A 20,745-nucleotide genomic window follows, 5' to 3' on the forward strand; every position below is an offset into this window, starting at 1 on the left:
CTGTTACATGCTGATAAATAATTTGGCTTTGTAGAGATCTTCGAAGAACAACCTACCACTGATTCTATAGTAACATGTCCAGGGAGCATATAATCACTTTAGGAGACCACAAGCCATAATTACTAGAGTCAATTTGGCCCTTAGAGATTCCAGCCTCTGAGCAAACAATACAATACACTACATATTGAAGCAGGAGGTGAACAGGGCAGAGAGCACAACTCTATATTCAGTCAGAAATTGTGTTGAATTTTAATAGCTAGATTCTTTTATGGTAGAAAACGAGTACCAATTTGAGTTGTTTTGACAGCAAACATATGTGTGACCATGTCTAAAGTTGATTTACAGAGAATCGCAGCACAAACCAGGTTTCAGGAAGCCATTTTAGAGCCCACTGAGACATGATTTTAAGAGCAATTATAAATCTGACTTTCGACTTAAAGCAGCCAGATGCAGTTTACCTGCTGTCAGCCTAAAAGAGGGGAGCGATGGATGGGAAGGACTATAAAACGCATTCAGAATGGCAGTGTGATAATGACAGCTGCTTAAAATGCCAATGAGAAGGAAATAAGTACAAATGTTAACTGTAATATTTTGTATTCTGTCAAAATGCAAACAGCTATTGTGTGATAGAGAAAAAAATGTGATCAATTTGTTTTTAATACAGCCCTACCATGCTCCCATGCTATGTGTTTAGGCAGAAGTCTTCTAAATGCCCCATACTTTGAGTTTTACTCCTCAAGGAAATATACCCATTTCAGCAATATTTAATAAACCAGCTTCAAGGACATTGAACCCGGTCGAGTTGAACAAAATAAATATGCTTCAACACAGTGACACATGTTGAACGGCATTCTAATGGTTTCCCAAATAACCACAGAAATGTAAATCTGGCGAGTCGCTGTGTACCATTCCACATTATTCACCCATTCATAAATCAAAGTACACTCTGTCTTAGTTCTAACATGCTCTCTGTCTATCCCGCCAACAGAATCAAATGGGTGGAGCCTGCTTTGGGGGGGCATGTTGAGTTACAACCGTTCCCCCCTTGGGCCTGTCCGTGCCTCCCCGCCTACAGTAGCATCGGACGGGACCCACAGAGGAATGAAAGGGCCCCTGAAGTGGGCCTCTCCGGCACAGAGACGCAGACATACAGGAGCTGAATCTCATTTGAGTGTTTTATGTTTCCCGTCTCACTGCGGGGCCATTCCACATAACACGCACCACTGTCCACACCCACCCGCGCACTTCCATTACCCGAGCCACTGGAGCTGCTCTGGACGTCCTCGTACAGTATGGTGAACGGGAATGTGGTAATGCAAATGGAGTTGTATACTGATTGATAAATTCATAGAGTTTAATAAAGAGCTAGCATGACAAGTTAGAGAAACAGGGAGAGACAAAGACGACTGACAAGAAAGACAGGCTGTTCTACTGATTTTCTTTTTCCATCACAGAAAGAATTGAACTATTGAATAGTAAGTCAAATGTAAATCGGCTATTGCGCTGAGTGGATTTTGATACCACAATGTAGGGTTGTCAAAAGTACCGAAAATCAGATACTAATTGGCACTAAAACTAGTATTGAAACTAGATACTTAGATAAGCAAGTACTGATCCAAAAAAACAAACAAACACATAATTAGATGAGATGTGGTCTTTCCTGCCTAATTCAATCTTGACTTGTATCAGAACTACTGTAAAACCACATGGTATAATAAACAAATACTATTATATTTCTATGAAAATTACAATATCCTGTCAAGATAATGACTATATCGACTTATCGCTCAATATATGAAAGCTGGAACTATATTTTTCAGGTCAATATTAATTGTGTGTACTTTTTCTTTTGCATTTTTTTGGCCATACGATAAGATTGAAGTCGTAAAGGGTTGAATTAATAACTTCTATGACTCATTACAGATGCAAACTAAGTACTAAAGTGTTTCATTCTCCTGTTTATTCATTGCAGCTTGTGATTTTTGTTACAATATTGTAGATTTAGAATAGTTTGGTGGTTAAAATAATTTAGCGTGGTTTAAATCTGTTCTTGGGTCAGTAGAATAAATTTGTTGCGATATTATCGTTTATGGTCTATATTTACTTCAGTCATATATCACACTTCAAAATGTGTAATTGTGACATGCCTAATTACAATAATTGTCTAAAAAGAGATTTTAAAATAAGAATTTGGATTTCTAAATCTGCATCGAGTATCGAGTCTATTCTTTACTATAGAAAATGAGTTTGATAGTATCATGACAATACCCCCACAATGATAACAGATATGCAACAGAATGATATTTCAATGCAAAATAATCATTTAATATCGCCATGTGGTTCTGCTGATACTCATTCAAGACAATTCAAAAGTACTTTCTACTATGTGGTTTTTGAAATGAGCATCTTGTTTTGATACTGGTTATTAATTTTTTACAACATTACTTTATGACCATGTTTTGAATTTTATGGAACAAAAAATATTCTGGCTTAATACTTAAACTCCTGAATACTTGTGGCCCTTTCTCAGTACTAAAAAGGCAACCAAAACAAACAGCACGTTAAACTTCAGGCTTCAAGTTCACATACAACAGGTGAACAGTTTTCTCCCAGATCACCCAAACAGAAAAAACACCAGAACAACCTAACACACTGTAGGTCCATGTTAGACCGCTTCATGCATATCCACACACACACCACCAGGTTTAATAAGTGCCTGTACTAATGATCCAGGCGTGCTTTTAGTGTGGCCGTAAAAGTTAACTCGGCCATCAACGTAATTAAAGGGACCCGCTTTAAATCAATGGAAAAGTAGAGGAAATACAAGGCTTTCAGAACTCGAAAGGTGTAATATGAAAAGATATGAAGTTAAGATATGTTGTTTAGGCTTTTGCGGTAGGCAGAATGTGCACTTTTGACTTTTTTAAGCTGCCCTCAAGCATGTGCTCTGCTTTGAGACAGGGCCTCATTGTATTAAAGAGTCGTGAAACTGGAACAAGCCAAGTTAGCGTTCGGCAGTTAGCACATTGTTTGCGCTTCACTCGGGATGGGACAAGATCTCGCGGGATTGTGCTCTGTTAAATAGGATTTGATTAATACATTTCTGTTTTAAGATTTTATGATTAAATCTGCGATATAGGAACCATCATGTTATGTAGTGTAAAAAAACAAATGCTATTTTTAGATTTGTGATATGTTTAAAATGTATTCTGTTAAAAGTGCACATTGTAAACAACTCCAGGAGCATTAATATTTCAGAGACTATAATTATATTAATATTATGAACAGATAAACTAACACAAGAATCCTTTGTATTTCAGAACAGAGAGCAGAGAGCTAACTACAGACAAAACATGATTATCCATTACAAAAAGACAGGATATTTTGTTCTTTGCAGAGGACATTCTATTATCTAAATAACTGTAGCCTTTGCGATTTCATAATAGCACCAACTCAAATTGCCTAGAGAAAAGTAAATTAAATTCTGTGACTTTAACACAATTTAATACACTTTTACTCAGGCATAAATGAGATGCACGATGTGGAAAGATATAAGAACTATAATTCTAACTACTGTATGTTGGAATAATACTATATTTTTTGTCATACTATTCTGAAATATAGGACAAATGGTATGAACAGAGAGATGTGTTCTAACAGGTCATGGTAGCTATATAGGCACCATGTTTTTCTCATATGACGCATGAATTTTCTTTCTACCTATTTCAGAAACAGAAATAGCAGTGTGTTCAGACTCAAAGCATGACGCAAATTGTCAGCACTGTCGACATTATAATTATTCATATTGTTGAACCAGTTATGAATTTCTTTGTTCAACTGACATACTGCATCACATAGATTATGGAGCTATGGGTAAGTTGGGGCCTAAGGGTGTTTTGAAACATCAAATGTCCAACTCGCGTAAAAAAAACAACAACAAGATATAAGCTGTGGGAACTAATTAGCTAGTTGCTGTTAGCTTGTTGCCCGCACAAATCATGTCACTTTTAATAAACTTCTTTATAATAAAGTAGGGTTGTCAAAAGAAAGTACTGAAAATCAGATACTAATTGACACAAAAACTAGTCAAAACTAGATACTCATTTGAACAGGTATAATAAAAAAGGTAATACTAAAAGACTCATATTTACTGGGCAGAAATGAATCTTTCCTGAATAGCTTTAAAATGATCATGAGAGGTATCAGAACAAGTATAAGATCACATAGACTTGTATACACCCATGGACCACTATAGAACATACCTGGATACCTGATGAATTACACAAGATATAAGACCACATGCTAATATAAAAGAAAGTACTAGGATTTAATGTTTAAAATGACATTCTACTGTCTAAATAAAGAGTGTTTTTATTATCATTGTGGTATGAGTATCGAGTCTATTCCTTAGTAATAGAGTTTGAAATTTTAGTATCGTGACAACACTATAATAAAAACAAATGAGTGAGCATCTCATGAGTGGTTCTGATTTTAGAGGCAAGTATAAGTTTATTGCAAAGCCATAAATCCCCAGTATCACGTTACACCTCATCTCTGCTCCCATATGGACACTGCATGACCCTAAATATGACATGAGACTCCACTGACATGTGACTCCAAACCCCGGGGACTCCTATGATGACAACATACAATGGGCCTGAACAACACTAATGTTTCTGCTCTGCAATTACCTCCCATAAGGAATCCATTAGCCCCAGTACGGCACACTGGTATTAAGACGCTGATGCTTGCCCAAATGTCACAGGGCCTTCTGCTTCCTTCCTTCTCTGATCTATTCTACCCTGTACATGTCCATCCACTGGGCCCATCCAGAAAGCCCAGGATCTGCCAGTGTAAACACCTGCTATCTGTTGAGGTCAAAATCCACCATGGAGAGTCGTGAGTGACGGCCTTTGTGCTGGATAAACAACAGAGCATGTTTATTGAATGGTGGTTGGACCATTGGAGAAAGATGATGACAGGCTACGGTAATCCGTGTATCAGGGTATTCTAAATATTGTATGTGCTTTCTTATGTAAACAGTGAGGGTGATACCTGCGGTAGAGCTGAGCACGCTCACGCTACACCTATTGCAAATAAAGACATCGTAAAATGAAGAGTTATTTTCATAGATCTATTTTGACAAGCGGATGAATTTGACCTTGTGCCTGTTCCCTGTTCTACAAATTGATTTGAAATATTTAGTGGTGAAACCTGGCATGGGGTTTTAAAGGGGATGGTGAGATTTTTTGTGGTAAGAAAAATGTGGCTAGACGACTTCAGCTGCTTACAAAACCCTTAAGACAAGAGATTTAATGCTTACTTTAACAGAATCTGCAGGGTTAAAGCAATCCGCCATATTTGCGTGATTCCTTGCTTTAAAATAATAAAAAATACACATTTAAATTTTCATAATTTCTTCCATGGTATTCAACACATAACCAAAGGTATTGCATTTTTCAAGACACAAATACGAGCAGCTTGGGACAATATTAAGACCTGCTTATTGATAAATACTTTTAATGCCTGTTAAATCAACCACAAATTTTTCATTCTCAACCACTATATCGCACAGTGTTTCATCACATTTCAACACCATAACAAAATTAAGTACTATAGTCTTGGTAACTTATTTCAGGGCAGCTTTAATTTAAACATGAATTTAACTGCAACACTAATGTGCAACACCTCATTTTCAAAGAATTGTTGCTCTTCCATGAAACCAAAACTGGGCTATTTACGCCTCTGCCAGACCACCACCTTTTTACTCCTTCCATTTGCAAGAAAAATGTGTTTTGAAATGGTCCCAGCATTTGTGAAAGGTACACAGAAGGTGAGGAATAATGGAGGACTGAAATATCCCACGCTCAGAAGGCTGCAGTAGTGTACAGGAGAATGTCAGCGGTTGGAGTGGCACACACACACATTCCATATTTCTGGGAATTAGCTTACATCTCAAAACAGTACGCTGCTGCGAGGGGCCCATGCATCTGTTATCATTTTACAACCTGCCTGTAACTCAGCAGCCTCCCCTGTACAATGTGCTCCACTAAGCACCTCATTATAGAAAGAGTCTTTTGTAGCGCGCTGAGGTAATGGGAGTGGGAGGGACTCTTTAGGTGAACGTATCAAACATCCACAAATGACAGAGTGAGTGGTCTTTTCACCACAAAATCTGCAATTTCCGGAACGCCACAGCAGAACGGCCCCTGATTGATTGACACGAGGATGTTCGATCGTCCATCTGCTGTTCAGAAGTTAACTTACTGCACAACTTTCAAGGAACATGAGTCTAAGTTTGCAAGCACGAATTAAATGTGGAAAGCTAGGTTAAGTAATCTGTCAAGTTAGTTTGAGGAGAGAATCTGTCTTAATATTTGCTACTGAGCAGCTAAGTGAAAGTACAGCGACTACTCCTGTGCTGAACAAATATACATTACTGCTGTTACAACTTAAGCCTGTCATGATAATTACTATATCGGCTTTTTGTTCGTAAGTGATGGATGGAACAATCATTTTTGCCATGGGTACTTTTTCTTTGTATTAGTGGGGAATTATTTTTCTATCCTACAATAAAATTTGAGCGGTAGGGTTGACTAAATAACTTGTAACTCATTAAATATGCAAAATAACTACTTAAGTTTTGACTCTATTTATACATTATACATTTTTAAACAATATTGTAAATCTAGAAAGTTTCACAACTACCACTACAACTTCTTCTACTACTACCATTACAACAAAATAACATGTTTTTTGCCAAAAACATAGTCCAACAGTTTTGCCTTGATTGGCTTTAATTACAAAGTGCTCCTATAAACGTATTTTTAAGGTAAAATAAGTTGGGTGCTTTGAGAGAAAAATAACAGAAAAAAACAGTTTTATAAAAGTTTAAATTTCATTAAATTATAATTCTCATCATTAGCCATCTTGATTATTTTCAACAAACAAACCAGTCCAAATCTAAAGCTGCCTAAAGCAATTATAAACAAATAATTATAGTAACATTCTGAGATGCAAAGTATAATTAAGAACACACTCTCAAGCTGTCAAATAATATTTAGATACATTTTTCTTGTTAGAACGAATGGGAAAACAATGAACTTTGCACCAGTGGCAGAGATTTAGGAAGGAGACTTAGTTCTCATCTTATTTCAGGGTGTGCAAAAAAATCAACAGTCAAAAACTTTAAACTCCCACCTTAAGCAATCAACCCACAAACAGGCAAAACAACACCAAAGTTAGCAGGGCTCTAATTGCACCAGAATAAAAGGAAATACGTGTTATGGTTAAAAGCAAGGTAAGCATCCTGTGAAGGAAGACGTCTGCACAATTCATATCCTAGTCTGCTGGTGTTTTTCATTCACATTAGTCTACTAGATTAAAATTGTCTCTACAAACTGTGTGTCGAATCAGATGCACAAAAAAGTAATGACGATGCAACAATATACCATAAACTTTTCCAATTCTGTGCACATATATTCGTCATTGCACGCATGTAACAGCTACACAGACTGTTTCTTTCCATGCACAATAACGCATGATACGTATGAAGCATGTGTGTGGCCTGTGCATGACTGCTTGGACCACGCTAAGCCTAACCTCGTGTTTTGGACTCCCCTCAGCTCCATGCGTACGCGTCCCTTTGTCTCCCGCGCCTTGCAGCAGAGTAGAGCAGCCAGCCTCCTCTCACTTTACACACTGACACCTCCCTAGCCTCTTTTGCAAAACCACAACATACCTCCTACACGCCTCTCCGGCACACAAACACAGATATACTCTTGAACGCAACGCCAGTACCTTGATATTGGTCGATTTGTGTGCATAGGCGTGTTGGGTTGGTGGGATTTGCGCAGTACACATGTGGAATGTGGAGGGAATAGCCGCCGCCTGGACAATAACACTACAGCGGGGCATGTAGAGTGGAGAATGAGAGCTAAAGATGCCATATGGATGTTCAGCGTGTACATCATGTGGAGAAAACCGCATGTAAACATTGTATCCCGCTCAAACAAAGGCGAATTAGCCCCTGCGGTCATTACGCACAGCGCCTAGCATCACAACATTGCGTGGTACACCCCTGTCCCTTACCTGATGTGGCATATCAACCTTTACTTTGTCCAGTCCTGGAATCGAGACAGTTTTTCCGAGATGGTAAACTTGTGTGCAGTTTAACTATTTCTCCAAGCTGAAAAAACTTTGTCCTCGATTTAAAAACTGTCAACAAAGAAGAAAAGAGGCGTGAATTAGAGACTGGTTAAGTAATGGCCAGACGAGTGGGATTGGCGTGGAGCTGACCGCGATGACGTACCGTTATTAGTAGTAAAATTACGCAAAAAACGCCATTTAACAAACCCAGACATCGTCCTGAATGCTACCCCTTATAAAGTCCTAAACGTAAATGAGTTTTTTTGATGCTAAAACGTAGTAACTGTGCAAAGTAGATGCAGATACGCGCTCGAATAAACTTTGACAATAGGGCGCAAAGAGTGGCTTAATGAATTGCCTAACTTAATTTATCTTAAAATTGTTAAAACGTTGCTAAATAAAAGCTTGAATGCGGCCGAATTAAAGAGCAATCAGCTACAACTATCCCTGGTTTGTGTAACTTTATAACTGTGCTGTTTTAAGGCTGATGCTTAATGGAAAAAATAACCAAACATTTCCCAAACGAGGATCGCCTCCTTTCTCTATTCACGAGGACACGTAAACGGGGCTTAGACACTGCATAGCAAAAGCAGCAGTAGCAGCACTAGCATTAATGCACAATTTCAAAAACATACACAAAGACTTAGACAATATCCGCGCGGCTGTGAAAATGCTTCTCAGTTTAGCGTCAGACCGAGTGCGGCGTTCTGTGTGACAGCGCTATATGAACCCGCTATAGCGCAATAATAAGAGTGCAAACACCACGGCTACCACCGCACTCCACACCGAGCAGCGCGTGTGTCACTCGGCCTGAAAGCACTTCTCAGCAAAAGCGAAACAAGAAAAAGGCGAAAACTGCAACACTCGCTCAAGGATCCAACCCAACCCCACCCCGCATGGAAACCTCTAAACACGCAGGAAAAGTGCAAACAACTTACATTAGTCCATGCGAAAAGACACGCAAGTAGACACAGTTAGTCCAGTTTTTAGTTCTGTATCAACATAGATGGACAGCACTTCTTGGATAGTCCCGCCCCCCCAGTTTACCAGTCAGGCATTTCTATACATATATATAATCCAGGCGGCGACCAATCACAACGCTCGACTCTGGAAAAGCGCGCTTCTGATTGGCTGAAGGGGTTTTCAATCTACAGCTGAACCGCCAGCTCTCTTCCAACCATATAGGGGTGTGTCGTGACGTAGCAAAAACCACTAGAAGATAAGACACTTTTTTATTAAATATAAAGAGTTCAGTTAAAAAAAATAGATGTGTGTTTGCTAATAATTATTTATTAATCATATCGAGCCACTGTTAGGCTAATGCTCAAATGAAAAGCACTCTAAACACCTTTGTAATTAGCCTAATCATTTTCTTATAGTATTTTCTACATACATATATTCTATAAATGAAGAATGCATTGTGGAGGCTATAATTGTAATCTTCAACAACATTTCCATACTGTAACTGAAATGTAGTAGGCACAATGTTATAACGTTTTAATAATATTGCATTGTGTGCTTCTTATATGTTATTTAGTATTAGTAGGAGTAGGCTATATTTTTCCATAGTCGACAATCATATCTGGTCTAGTACTGTTGACCTGTGGGTTAGGATACCATTTATTTTGACAACAGAAAAGCTGCACATTTCTCAAAGAGCATTATGTGTTGTTCCTTATACATAATACATGAAAGTTGCAACAATGCCCTGCTGTGTTTGCGTCTCTCTGATCTGGAAACCACAGTGACTGATAGGGTAAACACACAAAAACACAGAAGAAGAGGTAAAGCAAAATCATTTAAGGGTAATTGCTCTGTGTCTATCTATATGATCTCAGCTAATTTGTTTTGGACACATTTAACCATACAGAAATGTCTCGCTGTGGTATGCAAAGCTACCCCTGGGATGTTTTAATATAGAGCTTCAATCACCACATTACCCACTACGCAATTAGGATTCATTATATCCATCATTTGTCTATTCGGCCTGGACACATTTGCCCTGTGCTTACTTCGGCTATTTGAAATATAGAACATTACTTTTAGCGAACGTAACCCATGACATTTCAAAAGACTGCTCATTAGAGTTGCAGGGCATAATCAAACTTCTCTGAATAAACATAGTCATACTTATTGTGAATAATCGTGCTGTAGCCTTATATTTTAACTACACTTGTGTAGTGTTGTGTCATATTTAAGACAACTTTTAATAGTTATGTATCTTGATTTTTGACTGTATAGTTATATTTTTCTGCAGTTCTTGTACTGTGCGTTGCACCTTATTTTATCTTAAACTGAAAAATGGAATTTGATTTGAATAAAAGTATATATTTTGTTATCTGTCTTGCATCATGCATATTTTGTGAATAAAGCTTATTATAAAAATATATTATGAGGCTTTAATGATTAAGAAGGGTACTCAGAAATGTAAAAACTAGCTTATGTTATTGCCTGAATGCATTAACCCAAAAACATAATTTTGCCATTACTCTGGATGTAATAGCCTGGATTTCATGGCTTAAATGGCTACTGTAGAGGGTATACTGTCTGTGTCTCATGTAAGCGGAAAGTTAAATCCAATAATCAATATTTAAATAAGATACATTTCACAAAATAACAAAAACATTTGGTCTTAAGAGTTTCACAAAGAAGTTTGAAACAACAAAAACGACTAATAGTTCAATGAGTCAAGTTTGTAAGTACTTATTTGACGTTAATGGTTGACAGAAAGTTAAGTGTTAAAACACTGTGTTCCCGCCAGGACACTTTTATTGAAGTGTTTGTTATTGCCTTAACACACTTGGGAAACAGCCTTATTTGTTTGTTTCTCCTTGACATCAACTAGGTCTTCTTTTCTCTCCATTTACACACACAACTATTCCGAGGAAGTACTTTTAAGTGCCCCTTTAAGACAACATGCAAATATTAACTTTTATATTGATTGATTAGATGGTATAGATACTTTGATAATTGATTGCTACAGATAATTACATCAAATAGGCCTACATTAGAATCATATCCTTGTCAACAATTGCTGTGGCAGTTTTAGCTCTTTCAGGCAATTAACGCTAACTACACAATTGGTGGCCCTACCCTATAGCATCATTCACAAAAGGCAAAATGGTGAAGAAAAAAGTAGTAGTAGTAAGTTACAGTACATCAGTATTAGCCATGGCCCTATACCCTATAATTATGCAATACAACCAACAGGCTAGAGTATGCTGAATATTTACAAGGGGTAAACAAGAGTCTACATAAAGCCTATTTGCACATGTCGCCTGCGTTCTCCATAGAGTGTAGTGGTGCCGAGTGCTTCCTCGCGGCCTGCCTGTGTGTGCATGTGCAGGAATCTAGGCCATCCCTCGTGGCTTTGTGTCTGAGAGGCGGATCAGCCTATACCAGGCCCTGTGCTGTGTACAGGCATGCGCACACCAATGTCGCCCCCCACTCCCCCCTCACAGTGTGTTCAATAGGAAAATGCAAGCACTGTAGTGAATAGTTATTTTTCCCACTGTGTAAACTAGCAAAAACTTATTACAATAACTTTTAGATTTGTACAACTACTTACGTTTATGTATTAGATAACTTTATGGTTTCCCCATTTTCATCTTTGCACTGCTTCTATTTGAATATAGGCTACATTCTCAGTTTACTATATTTTACTTGAAAATATATACATTTGTTTATTTACTTTAATCATACTTTTAAATTATTATTATTATTTAAACATTGATTTTATTTATTTATTTATTTATTTTTTGCTCTTTGTCATTATATTGTAATGTGTGAGCTAACTGTGTTCAAGTAACTTTGCTTGCGTATTAACATTTAAGTCTAATTTGCCTTGATGGTTTCGGTTTTTACAAGTTATAGTTATAGCCAGAGGTATAAGAGTTTGGGGAACTTACTAAAAACACTTCATTATTACTTTAATTTTCAACAGCTGTCGCCTCGTAGAGCTGTACAAAGCTGTTGATTCAACCGACAGAAATAGTTAGAACAGTAATTGCTGAACCAGTCCTCGGTCAATAAGAGACAGACAGAAGTAGAAGAAAATAATCATAGAAAAGACCAGATTAAGTTGTTTTTCAATTGGAATGCAATAGTATAAAAGACTACTACATGGCTTGTGAGAGTTTGCTCCCACTACTGCTGCTGCTGCTGGATAACTATTGATACAAGTCAATAAAAAATACTAATAGTACTACTACCAGTTATGCAATTATACTAAAACAAATTGGTGCTACTTCTGCTTGTATTATACCAATATTGCAACAACTACTATTGCTGCCTGTTATCTTAAACCAGTCAGGCTATGCTCCTTTGACCCCTGAATCAGCAAGACATTTTTGTTTGCTACTGTTTTATCCACATTTCTCTGTGTAAAACTCTAAAGATGTTTGTGTCTGCAAGGAAGTTTTGCTGATCATAATCTGTCAAACAAGCTCATCTGTCAACACTTGTCAAGTCACAAACAACTTAAATGAACTTCTTCCTTGTTGGAATACCCAGCAGAATTGCACTTCCCAAGCATGTTTGTACTAAGTAAATTTCTGTCATATAGCATTTGATGATTAACAGGTACAAGAATTTAGCAAACACTCTCCCTTTAACTGCAAATGCCTGCTCACCTCCGCCTCACTGTCTAACCAGAACATCTTCCTCCGCCCCCAGACACTTTCTCCGCACTCGGAACAGCTGGAAAAGCAAACAGCAGCCGAGCCCGGGCCCACTGGAGCAGGCTCGTCTCTGGATGAATGCGAGCTTTAGATACGGCTTTGCACTGCAGTCGCAAAAAAAAGCACCAGAGAACAAACAGTCGCACAAACTTTAGGGATTTACACAGCGGCCAATGAATATATTTTAAGATCAAACTTGCAAAGTGGGGTAAGAAGACTGGATTATAGGGCAGGCAGAGACAACATTCTTAAGCTCGACAATAAGAATGCATTGGTTTATACTTGTTTACTTAACTTCTGTGTGGATAAGATTTGATTTGGTCAGACTAAGGCTGTCAAAAGTATTGGAAGTCAGATAATAATCAATACTAAAACTAGTATCTTGAATCTATGTCAAAATAAATGCTGTACTGTCAACTGGACAAAAGGTTTTAGTGTGAGCCTTTTGTTTAGTTGACAGAATTAAATTTATTTTGATATGGACCTGGATGACCGAGGGATTACACAGATAACTAGAATTTAGAAACTCATTTGTGCAAGAATTAATACTACAAAAAATAACACAACACAATTTAACCTTTCTGGAACAGTTTTAGAAAAGTCTATCTGAACTTGAATAAGACCACATGGTAACGTAATGATTTTATGTTCTTTTATTATCATTGTGGTATCAAAATCAGCACTGAGTATTAAGTTATACCTTAGTATTGAAGTTGAGTTTGCAATTTTAGTTTCGTAACAACACTAGGTCAGATCAAATAAAGTGGATAAACTTATACCCAAGAGTTCTTCTGTTTCATACAGTTTATCGTGGATTTTACTTAGTGTCTTTTATCCAGATTAATAGGTACATACTTACCTAAAATGTAGAATGTATCAAAAGTCTTCCTCAGTAGATTCTGTGTAACAGGCTTCAATGTTGTCTGTAACTGGAAAAGATATTAGTAAAATGCATCAATGTCAAATACATGTGAATGCTTCCAGGTTCAGTATGCGTTAAAGAGACAGCCTAAGGCCCATAGTAGCTACAATGTTATGTTAAAACCATGTGTGAAACTGCATTTTAAGAACCTCTGATAATTTAATTGTACTGTAATACTTATTGTAATTGCATTTTACAGTACTCTTGCTATTTATTTTATCATCTTAGCTATGTCCGCACTTGTGTCCTTGATCAAATAAATAAATGATAAATAAATTAAGTCCACATTGCGAAAAGAAAATAAGAGTTTTATCAAGGCCATATGTATAATTCTGTGGAGAGAGGCGGTCTGTGTTAGGCTTTTATTTCCTCAATAAAGTTTCATGTATTATGCACTCCAAGCATAACGGAGAATATTCTTGCCTCACAATGGGAAAAAAAGTGGAATGACTGAAACCCACAACAAACACGGGTCTCTATATTCAGTAATAGTAGCTGCAGTGATATCTTCTTTTGAAATGTGCTACCCAAGGACAAAGTAACATTTTTGTGCACTAAATTAGACTGAGAATCCTGTCAATCTTTGCTGCACAGTTAGAAGTTGTCGAGTTGTCATGGCAATTGCATATTCTCCCTGTGTCTTGATAGGTGTCTCCCCTTTTTCTATCCACAAACAAACCACCCATAACATGCAAATAGGGTCTACGTTTCCAGATGACAGTTCAGACGACGGATGAGTAAAAAAAAGACAGAACATATTTTCCTACAGGGACTATTCATTACAACAAAGTGCAGCATCAACTTTCTCTACAAAACAAACATTCATTGGATATTGCCTTGAATACCAACCTCTCATTGCAAATGCACCACTACTATATTACAAATAGCCATTTTATTACCCAGCCGGGAATTAACTTAATATTAATTCCAGAGCATCATTTTTCCATTTTGCTCCCATTTTAAACAGTCATATTTTTCCCTCAGATCATTCACTACAGTTGACTTGGAAAAACCAATGTCAAGCTGCATTAAACGGTGAATACCCCGTTCCTTAAATTTGCCCCTCTGTGTTGACTCTGGAACCGCACATGAATCGTGTTATATAATAAGTACGCTGGCGGTGCGAGGGGAATACTTGTGAAGGATCATTTCCACTTGTTGCTGCTCTTCAGGAAGTTTTTAATGTGAAGTGGAGAGCTGAGGGAGTGGAAGCCCCCCCCTCCTGCCCTGACACTTCCAGGCAGACACAATGCAGCCCACAACACCAGGGTTGTGTAGCTATAAATCACTACTCACCACCTGCTCCGCTCCGGTCAGCAAAAACTCAGTCCACAAGAGCGTAGCAGGGTGGGTTGAGACATCGAGGGGCCCAGGACAAGGATTCCGTGGATAAAATTTATACAAGATGTGATTATCAGAATGCCAACACATACTGGGTTATTTGTATCATTTAAAGGCACAGTGTATAACTCTTAGCATAATAAGACACATACTAAAATAAAAGCGAGTTATTTTGGTTATGTTTATTGCACGGAAAAACATAAAAAAAACATGCATTCTGGCTATGAGCAAGCTTGCATCTCCGTAGATCTGAGTCTTATTTATCCTGCAGGGCGTTAACTTATCTTTCTCCGTAAAGAATGTTCCAAACTCTCTATTTCCATGGAATCTTGCAGGCCTCGCTGTACTTTTAATATACAGGAATGTCAGAAGTAGATTTAATAATCCTCTAGAAACAACTAACTAACACAGTATTCCTCCAAGTACAGGTTTATAAGAGAGGATAAGACCTTTTACTGATCCAATGTAATATCCCTCCACTGCTATCACTTGTTACAATTTGTTACATAATCAATATATGCGTTCATATTTTCTTTCACAGGAAAAGACTCATTGCACAATTACCAAATGATGTTGCTATTTCTCCTGTATAGTTACCACAGCACTGAAAAGACCCACCCACAGATTCATTTGCTAAACATAATGAACCCAGACTGTTGCATTCATTCACTTTATTTCCTCCTTGGCGCCTTGGGAAATCTTTTGAGTTTTACTTCAGATAAAGCAATACTTTAATGACCAGATAATGTGAAAATACATACCGCATCAAGGCTACATCCATTCATAACACTTAAGGAGTATATTGAGTGAGGCAGCTCCTTTCGCTTGAGCATTGTTTTTGGATAGGGTTACAGATGTGATTTGCTTTGATTCACAACAACGCTTTTATGTTAACCTGATTTAGAGGAAAGATGCTGAAAGATGCTCTCTGAAAGATGAGCCAGAAACACCCTGCCTCACATGCGTTTGCTCAATGTATCTATTACAATATTCATCTGTATATCAAAAGCTGGTATTAAGTATTTATTTGGCTTCAATCTGTGCACGCGCTTTGATCATATCACCATATAAAGGCATTGGATGGTGTATGCTTTCAGATATTTCAGCCAATAGAATAATCATTGTTGATCTTGGAATGAAAAAAATAAAAATAAACAGAAATATTATGGTGTTTTGGGGTGCGTTCATACTGATTTGGGCCTAGCTTGAGCCCGATTTATTCCTGCGTAGACTTTGTTTGGTGGTGTTTTAGTCCTGGTTTAGTTCCGGTGTTGTCCAGGATTACGTTTAGTCCCAGTTTAGTCCAGATTTTGATGTGTTGTATGTGAAATATGAATACATCCGTCGTGCATGGCCAGAAAATATTACCACCGCTAGCAACGGCAATCCCATTCCTGATTGGTGCATATTAATACAAGGTTATATACGAGGTAACCCTTTCGTTTACTATAACTAGCTCTTCAGACGCAGCTAATTTCTGTAAACACATTGTAAAACCATCTCTACTTTGGGTGCCCTTTGGATGACTGCCTATGCTTCATGCAAACTGCGCGTTCGAGTGGACAGGAAGCAAGGGAAGACAGATGAGGCTGGGTGGAGCTTTGCAGATGGATGAGACAATAGAGTCCGCGTCACCGTTCGACAGGCCTGATCAATGTCAGCCTGTTGCACAACACCAAACTGCTCCTTCTCTTTGTCCTAGGCCTTCTTCATTCTTTCCTCTACTCTGTCTGCATTCTCTGACCACACTCATATCACCCCGCAGTCCAAACAAGGAAAAAGTGTCATGCCAAAATATTCCAAATTTCACAGAGTATTTGCAGCCAGAGCTTTAGGGACAAAGAGAATATAATGTGCTCTATTGTGAGCTGGGTGCACACATCACTAGCAACCTCCTTCTTTGTCTGCTTCGCTGCGACCTCTAACCCCCAGAATTCATCACGAGTGGCCAGGAGTAGACCTACATCACAGCCTGTTTGGAAACACTGCACAACCCCCCCTCCCACAACAAACAGAGCTGTGGGAGGGACTGCAACAAAACAGATGTCTCGATTTCGCCTTTATTTGCCACACTTAATCCGATGAATAAAGGGGTCTCTCGGTTTATTTATATGCTATTTCAGGACACTTTGTCATATTTTGTAACTCGATGTTGCATCAGAAGAGATCATCTAAGGCTAACTTACGTTCACATGCAAAACATAATTTGGTTGGATTCATGCAACCAGTTTTAACTTTAAAATCTGATTTCATTTCAGTAAAACTGATCGTTCTAGTATTTAGAGAATCATGTTGCGCCACTCAACTTGAGCTCAACTAAGCTGTACACAAGGTTTCAGTCATTTTAAAAGTGAGTTTTACATAAAATAATTTAGCAATAATCAGAGTTGGCTGGTTCTGTCCATCCCAGGTCCTGTGACTAGATTTTTTTCTTTTGTCTGCATATTTACAACACAGTGCAGCAGCACTATGGTGCACCACACCTACTCATGTGTCTTGCAAGAGCATATATGCTTTGAAGAGAACAATCTCATTTGGATTTTTTTTTTTGGATAGCTAAAAGCTTTAAAGGGGTATTATGCAAAATCGACTTTTTGTATTTTTCTGTGTTATGATGTTCCCTCATCAAAAACATGCCTGAAGTGGCTTTAACTTGTCATCCATCCATGTTTGAGTAATCATGCGATCTCTCTCACTATTCAAACCCTCCTTAATGGTTAGGAGGACAAGCCCACATCTCTTGTACAAGGTTCACAAGCCTACATTACCCATATACCTGCACAGCCATTTTTCATAAATAAACAAAAGCAAGATACAAAACCATGCAATACAATTTGTCAAACCTGATGCAATGTCCTTTAGTTTCATGAGCAAATATGTTGTCTGATCACAGTTATTTTCTGTGTTGGCTGTGACAATGGCTGTTCAGGCACATACTATAATAATTACACACATTTTCATCTGTATCTTTATTTGTTGCCAAATCTGATGTCCACTCTTAAATTCAAATGAACGCTTGCCCTGTGCTAAAAAAAATCCTGTCCTCTTGTGTGTACATTCTAATGGAATCGTGCACTATTCTGTCTGCAGGAGCACGCAGAGATTGTCACGAGAATGGCAGGCCAGGAGTGTCTTTACGGCTGTTATGATACAAACCTCATCTATTAACCATAAAGTCTGCATTTTCAGAACACTGCAGCAGACGTCTCGTTCCTGTGCGCTTTGGTGTTTATTTATACAGACTTTGGTGGAATTTCTGACCCGTTTTGATTGAATTTCAGTGAGCTATGAAATCATACCATTGGTTTGCTGTCTTCACTGGCCATTCCCAACATGCTTTTTTATATAATACACCACATAGCCCACATTTGTTGACCATGACTGGAAACTGACAGTCAGAGAAGAAAAACAGAACTATTGTGATTTATTTTTAAACAATGTCTGGGTTAAGAGCTACCCCTGCCCTGGTACAAATGAAACCACAAAAATCAAATATGAAAAGTTTGGGTTAGCAGCTACAACTAAAAAGGTCTTGTTGACAGTCTTAGAACTGCAAGATGTACGAAAGACAGGAAATATAGTGAAATAACAGTGCAACAAAAAGACACACCATAATTGAATCCACTTTCCGTAGTAAAAGTTGTACTGGCTCATTTAAAAAGACGCTTTCACTTTTGGATTTTACCAGACTTTGGCTAGTTCTTCTGGAGGGCCTGCCACCAGGTTGTCTCCATGGAGATGTTAATTTTTTGTTTAAAATGTTGCATCGTAAGGCATTAAACATATTTCCATGCAAGCCAGTTACGTCACAAGGCCAACTTACAGGTCAGATCTGTGGAGAGGCAACTCTACTCCCAGTAAGAATGTCAGTTTTTCAAGGTAAGAAATAAAACATCAGTAATTGAATAGATGCAAGATAAATATGTTTAATGGCATATTGTGAAACATTCCAGGCAAAGTGATCCATACACCAAAAAGTTACATGTGCACATTTACATTTAAATGGTGAAAAAAGCTTTCCAGTAGTTGAAATAGACTCCATTAGATCCACTTCTCATTCTAACACATGCCAACACTACTGCGTGGTGCTAATAGCTTTGTGAATGAATGTGTTTAATTACATGAACGAGCGTTTGTTGTTGCTACTTAGAACACATCCATACATCTTCAAAGAACAGACCCTGTATAATTAAACATTCTAATTAACATTCTTTTATCATGTTCGAATTCACTTGGTGAATTTTGAATGACCTACTTTTTAAGAGTTTCATTAATGCATATTATCAAAGGCTTAGTGAATGATCTTTAAACATATTGTAGATATAGACGTATATGCATATATTTTATCTTATACAAATGAAAGGAATGGCTGCACATTTGCATCTATTTAAAAACAGACATGGACAAATCAAAGCCTGAATGTGAAGAACCAATGTTGCTTTATAGAATTGCCCTTGTTATTTCACATTGAAATTCAGTAAAAAACTCAATTTCATTTGTAGCATTTTTCTTCAGTCAGATTAAATTTGATTCAATTATTGTGGGTAGACCAAAATCCCAAGAACACAGTGTTACCTTTTATTGTTTTGAAAATGTTCTATTCGCTGAAAACAACATATTTCACGGCACAATCGGCGTGCATTTCATTAATGAACCTACTGCAGTAATAGGCTTGTGAAGTTGTAGTGTATTGTTTTGTATCATGCTTTTGTATATTTATGGGAAATTGTCATGAAGAAGGTTTCGAATAGGGCCCAGGAGTGATCACTGAATTACTCAAACCTGCATGAATGACATACAAAACCACTTCAGGGATGTTTTTTGGGAGAGGGAACAACGTTATAACATGGTAGAGAGCGCCAAAAAGTCGATTTTGCATAGTGCCCTTTTTTAACAAAATTGTTGATTTAACCAACAGTAAATTAGATGATCAAAGGCTGAAACAGTTAACAGACAAGAAGATCAAGTGGGAATGACCTACATCTTTCTAATATACATTTTACTGAATTTCCTTCCATTGCTTACATAATAAAGATGTTTGTGTTATACTTAAACCTGCCTATAAATCCAGGTGTGAATAACCACTTCTGATTTTATTGCAGTTACATTCCACATACTTTTACCATATATATCTTGACCCTTGGCTCCTGCTTCGTATTTTTGCCTCACTATTGGACTTGACAGGAGGGAGAGCAAACAGGGAGCTCCACTGTTTACCATGCATTAGGTCTATGTTTCTGTAGCATTCATGAGCAGACACATGTGACACGCAGAGCCACACATCCGAACACATGGGAGGGAGCGGAGGTCAGAGAGAGCATGGCGCATGTGACTGCCACATGCAAAAGATGAGGAGGGTTAATGGATGGTATAGGTCACATAATTAGGAAAAATACTATGGAATAAAGCATGTAATTTGAGGTATGTGGTAAACAAAAAATAGGTTTACAAAAGTTAAAGGTACAGTATAACTTTCTGATGGTGGCTTGTCACCTACTTGATCACATGGAAATAGAAAGTAGAAGAAGTATGGTAATAGAAACATTCTTCTTGGAGATAGAGACTTTTTATGCCATTCTGTGGAAAATTACAGCCAAAGGAACAACATTTCCATGGAAACAAGCAGGAAGAGGCCCGTCAACAGGCCAAATAAGA

The 20,745-nt window shown here is 37.8% G+C and overlaps 1 protein-coding gene across 3 annotated transcripts in view; it reads right to left on the reverse strand.

Moving 5' to 3' along the window:
• LOC117373139 (vitamin D3 receptor A) overlaps positions 1-15,513 on the reverse strand; it is a 74,032-nt gene extending 58,519 nt beyond the window's left edge. Inside the window, exons 1-2 of one of the 3 annotated variants that reach the window (XM_055222873.1) lie at positions 15,500-15,513; positions 8,092-8,175 (exon numbers count right to left, since the gene is read on the reverse strand). The gene's annotated coding sequence lies outside the window, so the exon portion shown is untranslated. Of the gene's footprint in view, positions 1-8,091; positions 8,218-9,086; positions 9,182-15,499 lie in introns of those variants that run through there. The other 2 variants (XM_033969025.2, XM_055222874.1) reach the window with 2 other exon arrangements.
• Positions 15,514-20,745: the final 5,232 nt, after the last annotated feature.

Source organism: Periophthalmus magnuspinnatus, chromosome 7 (genome assembly GCF_009829125.3).
Source record: "Periophthalmus magnuspinnatus isolate fPerMag1 chromosome 7, fPerMag1.2.pri, whole genome shotgun sequence".
Classification (NCBI taxonomy): domain Eukaryota; kingdom Metazoa; phylum Chordata; class Actinopteri; order Gobiiformes; family Gobiidae; genus Periophthalmus; species Periophthalmus magnuspinnatus.